General features: G+C 41.3%; 1 long non-coding RNA gene and 1 pseudogene across 6 annotated transcripts in view; one reads left to right on the top strand and one right to left on the bottom strand.

Moving 5' to 3' along the window:
- Positions 1-6,505: 6,505 nt before the first annotated feature.
- The window catches only part of LOC139361844 (uncharacterized), a 59,474-nt gene continuing 46,373 nt past the window's right edge, over positions 6,506-19,606 (bottom strand). For 4 of the 6 annotated variants that reach the window (XR_011619582.1, XR_011619584.1, XR_011619580.1 and 1 more), the window contains one exon: positions 6,506-18,101. This is a non-coding gene — a long non-coding RNA (uncharacterized lncRNA). The remainder of the gene's footprint in view (positions 18,102-19,606) is intronic. The other 2 variants (XR_011619581.1, XR_011619583.1) reach the window with 2 other exon arrangements.
- On the top strand, positions 18,097-19,243 carry LOC112424768 (small ribosomal subunit protein uS2B-like; annotated as a pseudogene).

Here is a 19,606-nt window from a genome sequence, read left to right as displayed (position 1 = left end):
GGTCACTACAGCATCACAGTGTCTGTTTTGCCATCACTTTTTTGGACACGGGGCTATATATGAATGTGGGCGTGCCTATGGGTGTGTCTGTCTGACTCTTCCCTACCCAGGATAACTCTGGCTAAATCCAAATTTGTATATCTAATCGTCTCTCTCTCTCTCTCTTTTTATTTTCTTTTTCTTTTTTTTTTTTTTTTTTTTTTTTTTTTGAGACAGAGTCTCACTTTGTCACCCAGGCTGGAGTGCAATGGCACAGTCTAGGCTCACTGCAACCTCTGCCTCCAGGGTTCAAGCAATTCTGCCTCAGCCTCCAAAGTAGCTGGGATTACAGGGGCATGCCACCACATCTGGCTGTTTGTATTTTTAGTAGAGACAGGGTTTCACCATGTTGGCCAGGCTGGTCTCAAACCCCTGACTTCGTGATCCACCCGCCTCAGCCTCCCAAAGTGCTGGGATTACAGGCGTGAGCCACCTTGCTCGGCCTCATCCTTCTTTTTCTAGGACAAATGCCAGCAAGTTCCAGGACTTATAACATGTGCTTAACATCAGAGAAGTCTTCACCAGGTGGTGATGTCCTTAAGGTGTCTTCCTCGTTTCAAAAGCTTTAAGTTAGAAACGTCACGAGATCTTAGACAAGGCCATATGCTACTTGTAACTTCTAAAACCATGTCTGTCTGAAACCCGAAGGAGTGGTTCTTCAGCTCCCCCTCAAAGACTGAGGAATTAAACTTACCTGAATTGTACACATTGTGAGTGAAATAGAGTCATTGGAAAGTACTTTACCATTCAACTCAATGCACCGTGTTATTTGTCAAATTGGTGTTATTTGACTCATTACAAATGAAAATGCTTTTATGCTATGATAGAAGTGTTATTTGCATTTTTTGTAACTAGTCTTATTTTTAAATAATTTTTCAATAGGTAACACAGTCATTTGGTTAAAAAATAAAGCCTGCTTCCCAAGTAGTTATTAGTTTGTAACAATCTCTTCTAGAATTTCATTTCACACACATAAGCAAAATATATATATTCTTATTCCCTTCCCCATTTCTCTACACAAAATTGAGCCTACTAGATGCATTGTTCCTTATCTTGCTTTTTTTAACTTAACATGACATCTTGACAATCTTTTATGTCAGTTATTTTTAACAACTGCATGTTTAACTTTTTTACTTTGAAATAATTATGAATTCATAATAAATTGCAAAGGTACCCTTCACCCTGTTTTCCCCTAATATATCAACACCTAGTTTTTAAAATTGTAAGTTAAAATAACAGTAGCAAAACACTTTCAGCACTGCTCGCTTTCTCTTTCCTTCCTTCCTTCCTTCCTTCTCTTCTCTTCTCTTTTCCCTCCCTCACTTCCTCCCTCCCTCCCTCCCTTCCTCCCTTCCTTCCTTCCTTCCTTCCTTCTCTTTTCTCTTTTCTTTCTTGTCAGGGTTTTCCCTCTGTTGCCCAGGCTGGAGTGCAGTGGCTCTATCGTAGCCCACTGCAGCCTCCAACTCCTGGGCTGAAGCATTCCTCCTGCCTCAGCCTCTTCCAGTAGCTGGGATTTCAGGCATGAGCCACCACACCCAGCTCATTTTTGAATATTTTGTAAAACCAGGGTCTCACCATGTTACCAAGGCTGATCTTGAACACCTGACCTCAAGTGATTCTCCTGCCTTGGCCCCCCAAAGTGCTGGGATTATAGGTAAAAGCCACCATGCCTGGCCCGCTTTTAGCACTGTTCTAAGTGCTCCGCGTATACGAACGTACTAATAAAAATGTATCACCCCCATACACAGATGGGGAAACTAAGGCACAAAGAGGATAAAGAATGTGTCCAAATAACAGAGATAGTAATGAATGAGGCCAGGTTTTGGACCTGGGGAGTTTAGCTTAAAAGTCGGTGTGTTCTTAACTCTTAGATAATACTACATTAGCTCCTTTGAGTAATGGGTGTTCATAGTTAAGCAAAAGCAAAGAATGATGTGAAGGGTTGAAAGTGTAATCACTCTGAATTCTCTGGCAAACTTTCATCAGTGTACTGTGTTCATGCATGCGACATATTTTAAGACAATACTGTTTTAAAACTTTTTAAATAGTTTTAATATTGAACTTTCTGTATCAATATAATCTCCTACACCATTCTGCATATCTGCGTCATTTTCTGACTCTTCCTTAGTTTATTAAAGATAACTATTTGTTTTCTGTCTTCCTTTTGTTGTAATAATTGGTGCAGAAAACATTCTTGCCCATGGATTTCTGCTCATTTATGTAAGTGAATCTACAGCATTAAAGCCCGGAAGTGAATTGCTGGCCCAAAGGTATGTGTGTTCTACATTTTAATAGAAACCGCCAAATCCCCCTTCACAAAGATGGCTGCAATTTATGCTTCTGACCTCGCTTTCTGTTCCTAATTACCTCTACAGCCTCTATTAGGAACTAATTACCTCTACAGCCTCTATTAGGGAATTCTTTATAATAACCGGAGACCTAAATTGAACCAATACATCCCAGAAATGTGAGCCTGTGTACTTATCAATCATTTATGTCTCTCCTATCAGTTTCACTGTGAAAAATAAAATTTTTTGTTATCCAGAACTACCATTGTGTGAAAGCAGCCATCTTACTATAGTTGTAACAGTTGGTATTGAAAGTTCTTTTTTTTTTTTTTTTTGAGACAGGGTCTTGTTCTGTCACTCAGGCTGGAGTGCAATGGCATGATCTCGGCTCACTGCAACCTCCACTTCCCAGGTTCAAGCAATTCTCCTGCCTCAGCCTCCCAAGTAGCTGGGATTGCAGGCACCCACCATCACACCTGTCTAGTTTTTTGTATTTTTAGTAGAGACAGGGTTTCACCATGTTGGTCAGGCTGGTCTCAAACTCCTGACCTCAGGTGATCCACCCACCTCGGCCTCCCAAAGTGCTGGGATTACAGGCGTGAGCCACCGCACCTGGCCTTGAAAGTTTTTATAGTCACAGAAAGGTTCATTTAAATGATGTTTATAACGAATGTTAAAACAAGAAACATTTTTTTTAACCACAAATTCACTATTTATGCAAAACCTCTTCAAGCTATTGTCAAAACAAGCTGAAATGGGGGTGAGATGCTTTTCTGGGGGAGTTCCAGGTTCTAATTAACTATGACCCTTGCCCACTAGAGGTCGTTTTTCGTGAGTAACTTTTCCCTAGGCAGTTGGCATCCTGTGAAAGACAACATCCTTATTCCTATGGCATTTCGGTCACGTTTTTAGAAGGACACATATTTCTTATGAACTAAGCTAAATTTGTACTAGGAAGCTGCCCAGTGTCTAAGTTTCACTTTGACTTTTAAACTCAAAACGGACCACAAATTTTTTGTTGTTCCAATAAAACTTTATTTACAAATATAGACAGTGGGCCAGATTTGGCTTGAAGTCTGTCAATCCCTAGGTTAGCAGACAAATTTTTTAGACAAGAAAAATAGAGTTGATTCAGCCTTTCTCTGCAAGGGGACACAGCCTGGGAAATAGAGATCTGGAGCAAAATGTGAGTCCCCAGAATACAAAGGATACAAATGAAGAGATGCATAGGGCCAGGTATGGGGCCAGGGGCATGGAGCTTCCACGCCTTCGCTGGGCACGCCAGTCTCCAGGGACCTCCATGTGTTCAGCTATCCGGAAGCTCCCAGACCACAAATTTTGACATACAGCAGCTTTACTTTCACTGCTGGCCCGTGTCCACCTAGATGTCTGGGGGACTTTTGTTACTTCTTGATCTCTTTCCCTTCCTTGATGTTGGAGATCCACTTATGAACGTCTTTATTAAATTTCTGTTTTCTTCTCTCTGTCTCTCATTCTGACACTGACATTCTGACAAAAGCAAAAAACACTTGCTTCCTGCTTTTTGATTTTAGAAAAGATTCCAGGAACACACCTGGGAAATACTTTTAAAGGAGGCAGTTTCAGCAAGGAGAGTGGTAGGAAAGATAAAACCTGTTTGCATCCTAATCTTTCTGGTTTGCTTGTCCGTTATCTTTGGAGATAGCATAATTTTCACTAGGATGCTGTGTAATCATGAAGCTAATGAAATTTAAGCTTCAAGACCCTCACTTGTGTAAATCCTTTCTAAGGCCCTGTACCAAACTTTGTTTTCATCGATTTTTATTTTTCTTAAAGTCATGACCCTCTAAAACTAGTCCATCTCTCGTTTCAGGACTTTGGAGTCAAGTGGGTGCTTAAATTTTAGACCTGTGTGAACTTGGGGAAGTAAGTTCCCCCTAGGCCTTAATTTTCTCGTCTGTAAATAGTATCTTTTATCTTGGGTTTCTTGAGAAGTCAGAAAACATGTCATTTGCTTTTCCCAATTCCCTGAACATATTAGGGGACTTCATGATGGAAAGAACCCAGAGAGAAAAGGACAAATCCAGATTTGGATTGAATTTCTTGGGGCCTTTGTAGGGAGATGTCCAGGAAGCAAGAGGACACTCTGGACAACAGATCAAAAGGGGATGAGGAGCAGACATGTTGGGTGAGGCTAGTACCCAGGCAGTTACTGAAGCCAGAGTTGGGTGAAGGAAGTATCTGTGTGGCAGGAAGGAAGAAGTGGGAGTCTAAGCCCAGCACAGTGTCCAGGGTGAGGCCTGAACTTCAGAAGTTCACATTTCATTTCTTGCGGGTAATTTATAAATCTTGCACCCCATTCCTCAGGACTTACTCATTCAGGACCCTGTTCTCATTGATCCTGCTGTCCTAAGTGTGACAACCATTGGGAGTCCGTTTAAAATTAATGATTGCAATACCCAGAGTAGTCACTTGAGGGCAGCACTGCGCAAGGGTTATTCAACCAACATCGTTCAGATACTTACTGAGGACATGTTGTGTGCTAAGCAAAGTTGTAATTAGGGTCAAGGAAAGCTTTCCTGAGGAAGTGACCCTCGACCCATGTAGCAGGATGGGGTGGAATTAAATAGGGAAGGAAGAGGTGTTCCAGGTAAAGGTAGCAGCATGTGCTAAGGCTCTGTGATGGCAGAAAGTCTGGAAGTGGGGGAAGAAGGGACAGTGCGATGGTAGTTGGAAAAGCGAGTGGGATGTGGAGGCAGATCGGGGTTAGAGCTCAGTTTCTAGAGCCTATTCACATTTTCTGAGCGGTTTACTACATGTCAGGCCCTTTCCTATAACTTATTTCAAGGAAAGTGGTAGTAGTCCCATTTTGCAAAGGCACAGAGGTGTGGCTACCACCAGTCTTTCTTCAAGGCACCTTTCCTTCCCAGAGCATCCTTGTCTCCACTGGACACTAAGTCCTACCTTTCCTTCAACACATGGGTCAACTGTGTCTTCAAGTTGAATATCTTACCGATCTTTTTGTGCATACATCCTGTCCTGGTGACTGGGCAGTTCTCCCTAAGCCAGAGGTTCTACTGATACTGTGTCCCCTCAGCATCTAGCCCAGAGATGACCACTAGGGGGTGCTCTGTTCCAGTCGGTTCCTCTCTGGAAGTAGGCACATGAGACGGCGATGTGGCTGATCAAATGACATGGTGATGTAGTAGATCTTGGCTCCACTTCACCGCTCCCTGAATCCATGCATTTGGTCACGAGACTTTGCAGACTTTACAGACAGAGTATACTTCCCAGGCCCTCAAATCTGGGTTTGGTCTTGTGACTTGCTTTGCCAATGCAGTGTGGCAGGAGTGATGGTGTGCCAGATGCAAGCTATATATATATTTATCAACTGGAATTTCTCCTATACTTTTGCTCTATTTAGTCTCATTTTTAAGGAGATAAAATATGAATTATATTTTAAATATTTTTATTGCCTACAATAGCTCAAATTCATTTATTTTTATCTGTTGTCTTACTTTCCATTATATGAATAAATCCCATTCTAGTTATTCATTTCCCTATTGATGGGATTTAGGTTGTTTGAAGGTTTTGTTTTTGGTTTTGGTTTTTTTTACTGATAAACAAAATGGAAAATATTTCTGTGCTTGCCTCCTGTGTACCTAAGTGAGACTTTCTCATGGGTATATACTAGGAAGCCATGGGATACTCACATCTTCAAATTTACTAAAATATTACTAAATTGCTTTTCAAAGACCTTGAACCAATCTCTTCTCCCACCATTAGTAAAGAAGAATTCTCATTTCTCCACATTTGGCATCACCTGGTGTTGCCATACTAACTTGTGTAGGTTTTTGCCAATCTGATAGGTCTGAAATGGTATCTGGTTGATATTTTAATGTTCATGTCCCTGATTTCCAAAGATGTTGAGCTTCTTTCTTTGTGTTCATTGGCCTTCCAATGAATTCCTGTGAGTTGACTGTGCATATCTTCTATTTTCCTTTTCTTCTTCCTTTTTTTTGTTTTGCTCCTGAAAGTCTGTCTTCACATGATCTTAATATTTTATATTATATATCATGTATATCTGTATATTATATAAAGATAATATATTAAAGACTACAATATAGTGTATGCAATACATTTAAAATACATATTATTTGTATATTTGGTTGCTTATATGCACTGCAAAGATCTTCCAGTATTTTATAACAATTTTATTGAGATGTAGTTCATATATCATACAATTCAACCATTGAAAGTGTACAATGGGTTTTTGTTACAATTTTAGAACATTTTCACAAGCTTAAAAAAAAAAAAAAAACCCTCACCTTTTGGCTATCACTTCCCTATTCCCCCATCCCCAACCCTAAGCAACCACCAACCTACCTTCTGTCTCTATACATTTTCTATTCTGGACATACAAATGGAATCATATAATATGTGGTCTATTGTGACTGACTTCTTTCATTTCACCTCATTTTTCAAGGTTTATCCATGTTGCAGTATGTATCAGAACTCCATTCCTTTTTATGACCAAATAACATTTCATCGTAGGGATATGCTACGTTTTGTTTCCCCACTCATCAGTTGAAGTAATGTTTACTGAAAAATGTAACGAAATTCAAAACTCTTTTTAATAGCATCTGATTTCTACTCATCTGATCTGGTTGCTTACCCCTGACCTCTCCTCACACACACAAAAAGTTTGTTTTTGTTTTTTGTTTTTTGGTTTTTTTACCATGATGATCAAAAAGTTTCTGACTGGCTTTGAACTTTACTTCACTGGCGAGAATCCTCCATTCCAATCCCCATAAAGAGGCAGGCCTGGGGACCCTTGTTATCCTGTGTGGCCTGGGATCAAGAGCATCAGCATCACCTGAAGCTCTTTAGAAACGCCGACTCTCCAGTCTCCCAGACCTGTCTGGATTAGACTCTGAACTTGAAGGAGATCCCCAGCTGAGTCCTGTGCCCATTTGCTTTGACAAGCTCTGCCCTGGACCGCTCTTTCTTACCCAGGTCCGCGTTGAAATCACCTGGAAGCCTTTGAGAACAATGCCAAGGACCTGCCCGTCTTTCTGAGATTCTGATTTCACTGCTCTAGAGTGGGTACCAGACTTAGCATGTCTCCAGAGCTCCCAGGGGATTCCACTGAACAGCCAGACCTGATGCAGATCTCTTTGAGGAACAATCCCAACTTTTGTCTGTAAACCACTGTCATTTAGGGATGTTTAGTCTACATGATTTAAGCCACCAAATTTGCAATTCTGTTAAGCAAAACTCACTGGTTCTCAGTGAAGCAGCTGCAGGCCCCTTTTTAAAGGGACTGGAGTATGACGGCCAGTTACACCTTATGAGGGGGTGTTCAAAGTTCTGTTGACAAAGATGATTTGTGTTTCTAAGAAAACACAGCTGAAGCCCTGTGAAGGGTAGGTTGCCAAGGATGTGATAGTTTTTCTTGGTTCATTTTCAGTTCCCCATTTACAAATTTGCTCTGCAAATTTGGAATGGCTACTACTTTAAGCAGCGTTTACCCAAAACTGACTTCTTCCTTACTCCTGCCAACAGAGTAAATACAATCAGAACGGACATCTTGGGTAGACATCAGCATGTCTCTTTTTAAATAAACCCCATCCTGATCTTATCTTTGCTAAGGAAGCTGTGGCAGCAACAAGCTGTCAAATCCATTTCCCTCCCTTCTCATCCCTCCGAGGATTTCCTTGAATGCATGTGTTTCTGTTCCCTGTCATGTCACTGGGCTCACACAGCAGTCACCACAGTAACCATCTCACGGGTGGGGTGGGGAGTTCAGTATCCACCCTTCGTATCCACAAAAGGCTTTGCCACCTTACTGGGGGGTTGTCTATGTTTCCTTGTCATTTACAACCCTGTCCCATTTCTGTTCCAGATAGTGGCACAGTAATGCTCCAGATGGAGGCCACTTGTCTTGGAGTTAAAGGAAACAGGAGAGGGATGTGTGGTGTTTGCGCCATGCATCCTGCCATTATCCAACTCACAGGTACACGTGTGCGTCCTCCGGACTTTCTGGCAATGGTCTTTTCAGCCACCCCAGAGACTGTGTCACCTTGGCTTACCGAAGGGAGTGACCACATGAGAATCAAAGGCCCCGGGCTTCCTGAAATCCACACCAGGCAGGGCACATACAGGTGTCAAATCGCTTCTTGGGTTCTCTCCATAAGCAGCTAAATGACGACGCTGTTAACTTGATCTATTTCTCTCATACTGGGCCAGCGAACCCTGCTTTATTTTCCAGATACCTAGTGCTAATTCTCCTGTGTTTGTGACACGTTACGAATTCCAAATCTGGGCTATTTTTCTACTACTTGAGGCAGATTCCTTAGAGGTTTTTAATCCGATAAAGAGTTCTCAAACCTGGACAATCCAAGGTGTGAGTCTCAGTTTGAGAGAGGACAGACCTCCTTTGTCCCAGCAAGTCAGAGATCTTTCCTGGGTGGTGAGTTCTGTGCCCACAGAAGCAAGCATGGCTTGCTTAGCAGTACAGTACCTTGGGCCTGCCATGGACAATTACTTCTGGTTTTGATCTTCAGTAAAGACTTTTGCTTCATTTTCTGGTACACTGCCTTTCTGATCACATTACAGGTCTGCACCTGCGTGTCTGTGCGCATGTGTGTGTCCTTTGTAAATAACAGCCTGTTCTCTTCTTTCAGCCAGTCCTTGCCTGCTCCCCTGCCCTGGCTTTTTTATTTTTTAAACTGGTTTCATTCTTGTAAATCAGAACTCCAATAAACAATTGAGTAACCTGGCCTGAGGTCCCTGTCTCCTGGAGGTGGGAGGATGCACACAATGCTTCTTGGCAATTTCCACAGAAGTGTGTTGAGCCACTTGCAATGCGATTTATTTTTCCTCCAGAACAACTGATCACAACTTCTGAGACATCTCTGATGTCCTCTGCAAACTCCAGCGTGCATGTTCCTGCATGTGCTCTATTGACAAGGATTTGATGTGAACATCGTTTCTTTCAACTTTAGTACGTGTATCTGCGGAAGAATCTGCGTTCTTGTTGGTTCACAGAGCTGACTTCTTCATTGGTTTCTATGACAGCTTTCTGAAACAACAGGCTGGGGTGTGTGAGTGTGTGAGTGTGTGTGTGTGTGTGTGTAGAGGAGGAGAGAGAGAAACAGTGCCCCATGGATTGATTTCATTTGATCATTATGCCTAGGTTTCCAAGTCTGTCTGTCACTCCACTGCGTCCCTGTACTGTCATGCCTCTCTTCTACTCCCTTTTCTTTCTTTTTTTTTTTTTTTTTTGAGACAGAGTCTCACTCTGTTGCCCAGGCTGGAGTGCAATGGTGTGATCTCGGCTCACTGCAACCTCTGACTATCAGGTTCAAGTTATTCTCGTGCCTCAGCATCCCAAGTAGCTGGGATTACAGGCGTGTGCCACCACGCCCAGCTAACTTTTTGTGTGTTTTTAGTAGAGACGGGGTTTCACCATGTTGGCCAGGCTGGTCTGGAACTCCTGACCTCAGGTGATCTGCCCGCCTCAGTCTCCCAAAGTTATGGGATTACAGGTGTAAGCCACTGTGCCCAACCTTCTCCCTTTTCTTTCTCTGCCCCCTCTTGCTTATTTTCTTCATTCCTAACCATCACATCCAGTTTCATCCACTTTAACACAGAACATTATATATGATTCTAAATCAATTGAACTGAAGAAGTTTTACTGTTCTCTGTTATTAAACGTCAGCAGAATAGAATGATTTCTTTTTCTTCTTAAAGAAAGGAAAAGAGTGGTAATTCAAATGCTTTCTTTTTCCTCTTGAGTTTTTTGGATGCCATATATATGGTTTTGATGTCAAAATTTCAATCACCCTATATGATCCCATTTTTTTTTCAGTTTGTATTAAACCAAGAGCATTTTCCCGTAGTATTAAATATCCTTAGGAAATATACTTAACCATGTATAAGTTGATGGCATTTTTAGTGTTTTGTTTTAATTTGGGGATACACAACCTAATATATCCATTGGTCTATTGCTAGTGGTAGAATTACAGGATTTGAAGGGTAGATTTTCAAAGCTTTCAATAAATATGACTCAACTGCCTACCAGCCACGTATGAGTGCCCAGGTTAGCGCCCATGCATCTGGCATGGAGCAATATCTTGGAAAATACAACTTTGCTCATTTAATAGGCAAAAATGGTATCTTCATATTTTCAATTTGCATTTAAGTATCAGTAAGTTGAAGATCTGGAGATAACAGCATTTAGAAAAGGAAAAAGTTTACTTGCAAGAAATATGGGGACCTCAGAAGGAACTGCTCATCAGATAACAAACACAACAGGTCATTAACACCAAACACTGCTAAATTACCAACGTGACTGAATTTACAGTTGGTGTGTTCACAACAGAAAACCAGCAATTTTCTTACGGGGTTATCGTTTCTACAAAGGCTGGAGTAGTCTTCAGACAGCAGTTTTGCAAAAGTCTGGGATAAAGTTGTTTGCATTAAATAGTCAGCAACTTACAGGAAATGCTCTGGAGTTCATTTGTTTGGGGGGCTAGGATTAGAGAGGGTTCAAAATGTTTGTTTTCTTCTAACCATGGGACGTGACGGAGGCAAGAGACCTGTTTTGCTTCCATGAGGTTTTTCAGGTGTAGACAGGACTGTGTATTTCTGCTTGTATAACTATATGTGTCTTTTGCCCTGTTTAATTTTACTGGGACTTATCTTTTGCTTATTGAATTTTGCTGTACATTAAAACTCCATTGTCCTAAAATGTAAAAAAAAAATAGCTTTCAGTGTCATTTGCCTTTTCGTTTATGATATTTTTATCATAACTAACACTTTCATCTTTATGTAGTCAAATTGTTCAATTAGTTTCCTTATAATTTCTGCTTTGGCACCACACTTAGAAAGTCCTTTTCAGTCGGGTGTGGTGCTCATGCCTGTAATTCCAGCACTTTGGGAGGCCAAGGCGGGCGAATCACTAGAGGGCAGGAGTTCAAGACCACCTGGCCAACATGGTGAAACCCCATCACTACTAAAATGACAAAAATTAGCTGGGCGTGGTGGTGCACATCTGTAATCCCAGCTACTCAGGAGGCTGAGGCAGAAGAATCCCTTGAACCTGGGAGGCAGAGGCTGCAGTGAGCCAAGATTGTGCCGCTGCACTCCAGCCTGGGTGACGGAGCGACACTTCATTTAAAAAAAAAAAAAGGGAAGAAAGAAAGTCTTTTTTGGCTTTGTAAATATTGTTTATAAGCATCCCACAGAATGAGAGAAAATATTTGCAAATCATATAACTGATAAAGGATTGATTTCCAGAATATACAAAGAATTCCTACAACTCAACAACAACAAAAACACTCAATTAAAAAACTGACAAAGGGCTTAAATAGGCATTCCTCCAAAGATATACAATGGCAATAAGCACATGAAAGGATACCCAACATCACTAATCACTAGAGTAATGCAAACCAAAACCACAATGAGATACCCCCTCACACTCATTAGGAAGCTTGTTTTTTTCATGATATGTAGTTAATAACAAGAGTCAGTAAGGATGTGGGAAAATTGAACATTGGAACCGCTTTGCATTGCTGGTGGGAACATAACATGGTGCAGCCGCTATGGAAAATAGTATAGTGGTTCCTCAAAACCTTAAAAATAGAATTAGCGTATGATCTAGTAGTTCTACTTCTGGGTATATACCCACAAGAATTGAAAGCAAGGGCTCAGATATTTGTATGCTGACATTCCTAGAAATATTACTCACAATAGCCAAAAAGTAGCAGGAATCCAATTGTCCACTGAGATGAATGGAGAAACAAAATGTGTTCTACACATACAATGGATGATTCTTTTTCTTTTCTTTTTTTTTTTTTTTTTTTTTGAGATGGAGTCTCGCTCTGTCACCCAGGCTGGAGTGCAGTGGTGCAATCTCGGTTCACTGCAACCTCGGCTTCCCGGGTTCAAGCGATTCTCCTGCCTCAGCCTCCTGAGTAGCTGGGATTACAGGCACGCGCCACCACGCCTGGGTAATTTTTGTATTTTCAGTAGAGATGGGGTTTTGCCATGTTGGCCAGGCTGGTCTCGAACCCCTGACCTCATGATCCGCCTGCCTCAGCCTCCCAAAGTGCTAGGATTATGGGTGTGAGCCACCGTGCCTTGCCCATACAATGAACTATTGTTTAACCTTAAAAAGGAAAGAAATTCCGACACCTGCTACCACATAGATGAACTTTGGAGATATTATGTTAAGTGAACTAAGCCAGATACAAAAGAATAAACAGTGTATAACTCCACCTATATGAGGCACACAGAGTAGCCAAATTCATGGAGACATAAAGTATAGTGGTGGTTCCAGGGACGTGGGGGAGGGGAGGGTGGGGAGTTGATTAATGAGTACAGAGTTTCATCGTAGGAAGATGAAAAAGTTCTGGAGGTGGATGGTGGTGATGACTGTGTAACAGTGTTCATGTGCTTAATGCCACTGAACTATACACTTAAAATGATTAAAATGGCAAGTTTTATGTATATTTTACCACATTTAAAAGATATTTTGCTTACATTTCCTTTTAATACTTTATAATTGCATTGTGTACTTTTCAGAACTATCCTGGCTGTGAAAGCATCAGCAATTCCTATCTACACTTCAAGTTTACCCATTGGTGGTGACAGGTGGTGGTTGGGTGCCTGGTGAAAATGAAATCAAGGCTGAGTTAGAAATGAGGACAGACCTTGAGAGATGGAGTCAGGCGTGCTCCTCAGGCTCTTTTGATGACAAGGAGCTTGGATTTTCTTAGACTACCTGTCCCACTTACTATCACTGTATAACAAACTACCCTAAAACTTGGTTGATTAAGCAAAACCATTTTATTATATGTCACAACTACATGGTCGCTGCACGGTTTTTTTGACCTGCCCTTGGAAGACACATCGTGTTACCTCCACTGCACTCTGTTGACTATGGTAATGTCAGCTCAGACTCAAGGGGAAAGGAATCATAGGCCCCGTCCTGATGTGGGAGTGGCAAGGTCACACTGAGGAGAGCATGTGGGATGGAGATACTGTTGTAGCCATCTTTGAAAAATAGAATCTCCTCCACTGCTAAGAAAAAGAGGATTTATTATAAAAATACAAAAGACTAGAATTAGGAAAACCCTAGAATGGACCAGTTGCTCTGTCTCTGACCTCTGCATGTCTGCTTTGCCCTCTTTCTACTCAGTTTCTCTTGGTCTTGTTTGGTTTCCCTCAGCTTCTGCTCCTCCCCAGCACACTGGCCTTTGCCCTGCTATGGCCTCTCCAGCCTTTCTCAAGCTTCCCCGAATGTGTTAGTTCAAACTCCGGAGAGACGCTCTGACTGGCTCATCTCATATGTCTCAGCAACACTTGGTCCAATCAAATGGAGGGGCTGGCACAGGCGGGGAGTAAAGGGAAAGAGGAGCTGGGCGGCTCTCAGATCACCCTGCACTGGTTCTCACACCTGGCTGCATATTCGGATCACCCACGCAGCTTTAAAAACAGACCCACGGCCTGGGTCCCACCTGGGTCCCACCCTCAGAGATTATGATTCAATTAATCTGGGGTTAGAGACTAAGCATGTGTGTTGTTTTAGATGCGTGGTACCCATGCTTCCCCCGAAACCAGGGAAATTTGCTGCTCGCTGTGATGACCGGGGAATAGCCGGCAGGTGTGGACAGCAAGCTAGCCCAGGGAGTATCATTTATCAGACAGGGAAAGAAAAACCGGCTTTTCTTGCTTTTTAGCATGTGTTGTTGCTTGTGTTGTTTTTTTCACAAATCTCAAAGAAATTGTGAACTCGAAGAGACCTTAGAGACAATCTAATTCAACACATTCATTTCCAGGTATGGAATAGGGCAACCAATTCATCCTGGTTTAGCTGGGACTGCCCCAACTTTAGCATTGGAAGTACTGCTACATCCCAGGGAAATCCCTCAGTCCCAGGCAAACCGAAAAGGCTGTACCTTATATAGAAACTCTAACCCATTAGCAGTCACTGCTTGTCCTCCCTGCCCCCAGCTGCTGGCAACCATTTATCCACTTTCTGTCTGTATGGATTTGCATATTCTGGACAGTTCATATAACTGGAATCCCACAATATGTTGCCTTTTGTTTCTGGCTTATTTCACTTAGCATGTTTTTAAAGTTCATTCATGAAGCAGCAGGTGCACATACTTCATTTCTCTTTATGGCTAAATAACACTCCCTTATATGGCTTTACCACATTCATCTGTTGATGGACATTTGGGTCATTTCCACTTTTGGGCTATTATGAATAATAGCTCCTGTGAACATGTGTATGCAGGTTTTTGTGTGGACATGTCTTTAGTTTTCTTGGGTATACACCTAAGAGTGGGATTGCTGGGTCATACGATAACTCTTATGTTTAACATTTTGAAGAACTGCCAGACTTTATTAAAGTGTCTCTATCATTTTTTGTTTGTACCAGCACAAATATGAAGATTCTAATTCCTCCATAGCCTCACTAGCACCTGTTATTATCTACCTTTTGATTCTAGCCATCCTAGTAGGTGTGAAGTAGTATCTCATTGTGGTTTTGATTTGTGTTTCCCTGATGATTAATAATGTTTAACATCTTTTCATGTGCTTATTGGCCATTTGTGTATCTTCTTAAAGAAATGTGTATTCAGATCCTTTGCTCATTCTAAAACTGGGTTATTTATCTTTTTATTACTGAATTGTAAGAGTTCTTATCTATTCTAGATACAAGCCCCTTGTCAGATACATGATTTACAAATATTTTCTTCCTTTCAGTGGTTTTCTTTTTCATTTTCTGGGAGGTGTCCTTGAAGCATAATAGTTTTTAATTTTGATGAAGTCCCATTTATCTATTTTTTCTTTTGTTGCTTGTGCTGTTGGTGTTATAGCTAAGAAACCATTACCTAATCCAAGATCATGTAGATTGAAGCCTATGCATTCTTTTAAGAGTTTTATAGTTTAGCTCTCACATTTATTTAGGTCTTTGCTCCATTTTGATGAAGTTTTGTATATGGCATGAAGTAGGAGTTCAATTTTGTTCTTTTGCATATGGCTATCCAGTTGTTTCACCACCATTTTTGAAGAAACTTCCTTCTCCACTGAATGGTCTTGGCACCCTTTTAGAAAACCAGTTGACCATAGATGTATAAATTTCTGTCAGGACTCTCACTTCTATTCCATTGACCTATACATCTATCCTTACACCAGTACCATACTGTCTGGACTACTACAGATTTGTAGTAAGTTGTGAAATAGAGGAATGTAAGTCCTCCAACTTACATTCCTTTTTTAAGATAATTATGGTTATTCTGGATACCTTGAACTTCCATATGATTTTTCTTTTTAGTTTTTCTCATTACTGTTGGGTTTATTTTTTAATTAATTAATTTTAATTGACAAAAATAGTATATATCACGTGCAACATGTTTTGAAATATGTATACATTATGAAATGGCTAAATTGAGCTAATTAACAAATCTATATGATTTTCAAGATCAGTTTGTCAATTTCTACAAAAAAATCCAGGTGAGATTTTGATAAGGACCGCATTGAAACTATAGATCCCTCCAGGGCGTATTCCCATCTGAGCAATGTTAAGTCTTTCGATCCATGGACATGGGATGTCTTTTCATCTGTGTAGGTCTTCACTGATTTCTTTCAGCAGTGTTTTGTAATTTGAGTGTACTAGTCTTATACTTCTTATGTTAAACTTATTCCCAAGTAGGTTACTCTTTTTGATACTATTATAAATGGAAATGGAATTTTTAGATTAATTTCATTTTCAGATTGTTTACTTCAGAAAAATCAGAAATACAATTGATTTTTGTATATTGATTTTACCTCCTTGCTGAACTTGTTTAACAGTTCTAACAATTTTTAGTGGATACTTCGTAATTTCATATATATAAGACTTATGTCTGCCAATAGATAACATATAGTTTATTTCTTCCTTTCAAATATAGATGCCTTTTATTTTATTTTCTTTCCTAATTAGTCAATTAGTTGAATGTTGAGTAGAAGTGGTGAGCACAGACATTCTTATCTTGTTCCTGATTTTAGGAAAAAAGCATTTGTCTTCCACCATTATGTATGATATTATCTATGAGCTTTCTTTTTGTCGATGCCCTTTATCAGGTTTAAGAAGTTCCCTTCTAGTCCTGGTTAGTTGAGTGTTTTTGTCATGAATGTATGTTCAATTTTGTCAAATGCTTTTCCTGTGTCTACTGAGATGACCATGTGGCTTTTGTCCTTTTTTCTATTCATGTGGTATATTACATGATTTATTTTCATATATTGCCAACCTTGTATTCCTGGGATAAATCCCACTTGGCCACGGGGTGTAATTCTTCTATTTCACTGGTATTTTGTTAAAGGTTTTTGACTACATTTATAAGGGATATTGATCTGGAGTTTTCTTTTACTGAGTTGTCTCAGGTATCAGGGATAATACTGGCATCATGGAATGAGTTGGGAAATGTTCCCTCCTCTTCTACTTTTTGAAAGAGTTTGTGAAAATAATGGTATTCCTTCTTTTTCAAATGTTTGATAGAATTCACCGAGTGAAGCCATCTGAGTCTGGGGCTTTCTTTGTGAGTAGTTATTTGATTACTAATTCAATCTCTTTACTTGCTGTAATTCTCTACATAGCATTCATCTTGAATGCTTACACAATACTGTGTCAGGTCCAGTGCTAGTTCTTAAATTTCTTTTGGGAGGTTTGGACACTAAGAAGAGGGAAAGGGGCTAGATTCGTTCATTCATGTGGGTGCTCTTTCAAAACATGTATTGAGTACCCCTGGCTGTGTTCTGTGCTCAGCCCTGAAGCTACTAAGACAAAAAAAGACAGCCACAGGAACTACCCTTAGGACGAAGGAGTGAACAAGCTGATTTCAGATCAGAGTCTGGGTGGCCACCTGCTGAGTGTGAGAGGAGACCCAGCAGTACTCATTGGTGTTGGAGTCGTTCTTAGCTCCAAACAAACGATGATGCCTCAGAGTCCTCTGGCACTTTGTAGGTTATAAAGTGCTTTCACTTATAAAATCTCATCACAGTTGATCCTTAGAGGCAATTCAGCAAAGTTAATTATCCCTCTTTGCAAAAGATGGAAAACCAATGTTCAGAGAAGGTCAGTATGAATTTAAACTTTTAGGCAGTGCTTCTCCTGTACTAGCCCCATGTAAGGCCCTAGGAGATAAAGATATGACAAGGTTCTTGCCTTCAAGGAGCTGTCAGTCTGAGACAAAAAGAAAGAGACAGGAAGTCAGAGAGACCTAACAGTCTATGATGGTCATCTCACAGGGTGAAATGGAGGCAGAGAGGAGGGAGTTCAGAAATGGTTTCACCATGAATGTGACCCTTAAAATGTGGCTGGGAGCAACCTGGACATTACACCAGGAAATAACAAAAGTCATTCAGAACTGGGATGACTATATGTCCAAGTTTCCCCAGGATAATACGTTTGCTTCTGTTGTCACAGTTTAAGTATCAGTAACACCCTTTTTTCCTCTCAAAATACATGTTTGCTATATGCATGCTTTCAAAGTATTTCCCTAAAAAACTGTTGTAATTATGAAGGAAAAAATAGTAACTTTACCGTAGAGAAATCTGGCAGATGCTTAATCCAGTAACGAAGATTAATATCTTCACAGATGGTACCGATGGACATCATGTGCCTCCTGTTAAGATGTGCTGAGAGCTTTCCGCGCTCCCCACAGAGCGGTCCATACGGCGTTGTTCTGGATTCCAGTCGTAACTTAAAGGGAAACTTTCACAATATCCGGAGCCCTTGATGTCCTACAAATGAAGGAAGAGGATGTCCTTAAGTTCCTTGCAGCAGGAACCCACTTAGGTGGCACTAATCTTGACTTCCAGATGGAACAGTAAATCTACAAAAGGAAAAGTGATGGCATCTACATCCTAAATCTGAAGAGGACCCAGGAGAAGCTTCTGCTGGCAGCTCGTGCCATTGTTGACATTGAAAACCCTGCTGATGTCAGTGTCATATCCTCCAGGAATACTGGCCAGAGGACCGTGCTGACGTTTGCTGCTGCCACTGGAACCACTCCAATTGCTGGCCGCTTCACCCCTGGAACCTTCACCAACCAGATCCAGGCAGCTTTCTGGGAACCACAGCTTCTTGTGGTTACCGACCCCAGGGCTGCCTCTCACGGAGGCATCTTATGTTAACCTACCTACCATTGTTCTGTGTAACACAGATTCTCCTCTGCACTATGTGGACATTCCCATCCCATGTAACAACAAGGGAGCTCACTCAGTGGGTCTGATGTGGTGGATGCTGGCTCGGGAAGTTCTGCACATGCATGGCACCATTTCCCGCGAACACCCGTGGGAGGTCATTCCTGATCTCTACTTCTACAGAGATCCTGAAGAGATTGAAAAAGAAGAGCAGGCTGCTACTGAAAAGGCTGCGACCAACAAAGAATTTCAGGGTGAATGGACTGCTCCAGCTCCTGAGGTCACTGCTACTCAGCCTGAGGTTGCAGACTGGTCTGAAGGTGTGCAGGTGCCCTCTGTGCCTATCCAGCAGTTCCCTACTGAAGACTGGAGCGCTCAGCCTGCCACGGAAGACTGGTCTGCAGCTCCCACTGCTCAGGCCACTGAATGGGTGAAAGCAACCACTGAATGGTCTTAAGCTGTTCTTGTACGGGCTCTTAAGGAACATGGAAATAAGGTTGATGGAAAATAAACATCAGTTTCTTAAAAAAAAAAAAAAAATGTGCTGAGAAGGGCCGGGCACAGTGGCTCACGTTCATAATCCCAGCACTTTGGGAGGCCGAGGCGGGCAGATCACATGAGGTCAGGAGTTCGAGCCAGCCTGGCTAACATAGTAAAACCCCGTCTGTACTAAAAATACAAAATTAGCTGGCCATGGTGGCGTGTGCCTGTAATCCCAGCTACTCAGGAGGTTGAAGCAGGAGAATTGCTTGAACCCAGGAGGTAGAGGTTGCAGTGAGCCGGGATCACGTCACTGCACTCCAGCCTGGGCAACAGAGTGAGACTCTGTCTCAAAAAAAAAAAAAAAAGAAAGAAAGAAAACAAAAGAAAAAAATGTGCCAAGAAGGACACAACAGCACTTTTGTGATATTGTTGCCAGAAATATATAAACCGCCATCTGGTCACTAAGAAATATCAGACAAACCCCAACTAAGGGACATTCCACACAACAATTGAGCCACAAAACATATCAAGGTCATGAGAGACAAGAGAAACCAAGGAACCATTCTAGATTAAAGGACACTAAAGAGAAATGACAACTAAATGCAACACATGGTACAAGA

Source organism: Macaca nemestrina, chromosome 2 (assembly GCF_043159975.1).
Source record: "Macaca nemestrina isolate mMacNem1 chromosome 2, mMacNem.hap1, whole genome shotgun sequence".
Lineage (NCBI taxonomy): Eukaryota > Metazoa > Chordata > Mammalia > Primates > Cercopithecidae > Macaca > Macaca nemestrina.
The sequence above is the reverse complement of the archived record's forward strand: the minus strand, read 5'-3'. Positions and strand labels throughout refer to the sequence as shown.